Source organism: Akebia trifoliata, chromosome 6 (assembly GCF_017979445.1).
Source record: "Akebia trifoliata isolate Shusen 1 chromosome 6, ASM1797944v1, whole genome shotgun sequence".
NCBI lineage: Eukaryota > Viridiplantae > Streptophyta > Magnoliopsida > Ranunculales > Lardizabalaceae > Akebia > Akebia trifoliata.
In genome coordinates, this window is record NC_141380.1 from 22,952,734 (window position 1) to 22,955,682 (window position 2,949).

Here is a 2,949-nt window from a genome sequence, read left to right on the forward strand (position 1 = left end):
AAGTTAAGAATTAAAATCCAATGAAAATTAAAAATTAAAAAAAAGACTCGATCGATTAAAATTTCATCAAAATTAATTTAAAAATCAAAATCAAAAGTAATTAATCAATTAAAATCTAATTAAAAAAAAATTAAATCAAATCATAATCAAACAAAAGTTAAATTAAAATCCAATCGATTAAACAAAGTGAAATTAAAATCCATCAACATTTAAATCAAAATCCAATCCATCAATTAACATTGAAATTAAAATCCAATCGACCAATTAAAATCGATCAATCAAATTCGAAACTAAAATCGACCAATTGAATTGAAAATAAAATCGATCAACCAAAAGTAAAATCCACTCGATCAAATTGAAATTCAAATCCGATTGAATTAAAATTGAGTTCCAACCGACCAATTAATTTAAAAATAATCTATGAGAAATCATTAAGGCGAGTGGCGTGGGATCACCACTCCCCAATTCTCTAAAAATAAAAAAAATAATAAAAAAAAAAGAGAAAAAAAAATGTGAGTACACATCTTCTTCTCCAACTACTTCATCTTCCCCATGTCCTCCATCTCCCTCTCTCCAACTTTTTATAACCACCCCACTCTCCCATTTCTCCCATCTTTCCCTCTCTCACAATTTTGTTTGGAGAACCATTAAATACAGCAATGGAATGGACCATCAGAGGACGGTTTTTTTTTCTCTCTACCATTGACAAAAAATATATGTAAATTTCAACTCCTTCCATTAAACCTGTAACTGTTTTTTTCTCATCGAAAAAAACCAACCATCATCTTCTCCATTAACATCCTCAACTTCTCTCTCTTCACCATTAAAAACCAACCATACCTTCTTCTCCATCAACGTTTTTTGGCTGCCCTTATATATAATAAAAACCTGCAACAATAGTGTTGCCCCATTAAAAAAAAAAACACAGCAACCTTCCCACATCTTCTTCTCCATCGTCCTTGCCCTCTCTACAACTCTCCAAACAACCTGTCTCCCCACATCCTCTTCCTATCGTCCTCAACTCTCTCTCTCTTTGTAGCTCTCCACCATTAAACCTTGTTGCCCCATCTCCAATACAACACTCACATACCACATCTCTACTATATTTCCTACCATTATACCTTACTTCCCACACCATCTTCTCTATGATTTCTTCTCCATAAGAGCTTAGTAATCGGCTTGGTTGAGGAGAGAACTCTCGAGTTGGACAGCAACTACACTACACCCCATCTTAAAAAACGTGGTCGTGACAACCATCTTTCAGCCCTCCTTTCTCTCTCAGATTTCTTCTCTTCCAACAATTTTTTTTCATACCTCATCTTCTTCATCTGTTGCGTTCTACAATAGCTCCCATCTCCTTCTCTATTGCTGGAACCTTGTACTCAAATCCTCAGCCTTCATCTTTTCCAAGCTTGCTGCCCAGTCTTTCCACTTCACAGCAACACTTCCTTCTTCCTTATTAAATCTGCAAATGCCCAAACCTTCACTCATCTTTTCCATTAATTTATAACAGCCCATACCTTCACTCTCCACCTTCTTCTCTTGCCTCACAGTAGTAGCACACCAACATTTTCTCTTATTTTATATAACTGCAGCACAGTCACTTTTTTTTCCTCTCCTTTTCTTTTATTCCGTACAATAGTTATACAACAACATTTTATTTTTTATTTTTAGCCCTTGTTACAACACTAACAATAAAATTATTGCTGTATTTTTGTTTCTCATCTTCATCGATTCAAATTGCACTTGAAGGAATCACACTTAGTCACCACTCCGCTATCGTGCAAGGAAAAAGAAGCCATTCATTTTTTTTAATTTTCTCAGTCTCCATTCACCGCACGCCTCATGGTGATTATCATCTCGACTTCTTCTACATTTTTTGGTGTCACGTTCAATTCCAAGGTTCTTTTTTGAAGGAATCCAAACATCCGAAATTATTCAACGAAGGTAATCTTTTTTAATTTTTTTTAAAATTTTAATATTTTTTTAAATTTTATTGATTTATTGATTCTTGATTTTGTATTTTTTATGCATCTAAATTAATTTGTTATTTTTGGGGTATACGTGGCACCAATTTCAACCTTTAAGTTTCCGAAATATTAATGGATCGATTCACCCATTTTTTTTTAGATTAACTGAATTAATTCGCATGTATCAAGTTGGTGGACCGGCTCATTGGGTGTTCATATTATCGGGTCAATTCATCAATTTTTTTTTATGTTATTGAGCCAATTCGCAAATATTGGTATTAATAATTCATTGATTTTTGTGTACATGAAATATTTAAAATTGATTTTCTCAATAAAAATCAACGAGTCGACTCACTGATTTTTATGTGCATTGAAAATCCAATATCGAATTTTTCTATAATTTGTGGGTTAATTCATTGATTTTAGCACACGTGGCGATTCAAGAAACCAAAATTTTTTTTATTAATAATGCATGGGTTAATTCACTAATTTTAGTGCACGTAGCGATTAAAAAAAATCAAGATTTCTTTGATTAATAATTTGTGGGTTAGTTCACTAATTTTAGCGTATGTGGCGATTCAAAAAATCAAATTATTTTATTAAAATTATTGAGTCGACTCAATGATTTTGTGTACATTAGAAGTTTAAAATAGAAATTTTCTATGAAATGGGTACGTGAGTCAACTCACTGATTTTGTGTACATTAGAAGTTTAAAATAGAAATTTTCTATGAAAGGCGCATGTGAGTCAACTCACTGATTTTGTGTACATTGGAAGTTTAAAATAAAAATTTTCTATGAAATGGGTATGTGAGTCAACTCATTGATTTTGTGTACATTGAAAATCCCAAATCAAAATTTTCCTATGAAATTGAGCATGTGAGTCGACTCACTGATTTAATACACATGACAATTCAAAAATCGAATTTCTTTGATTAACGTGGCAATTTAAAAATCAAATTTCTTTGATTAAAAACATG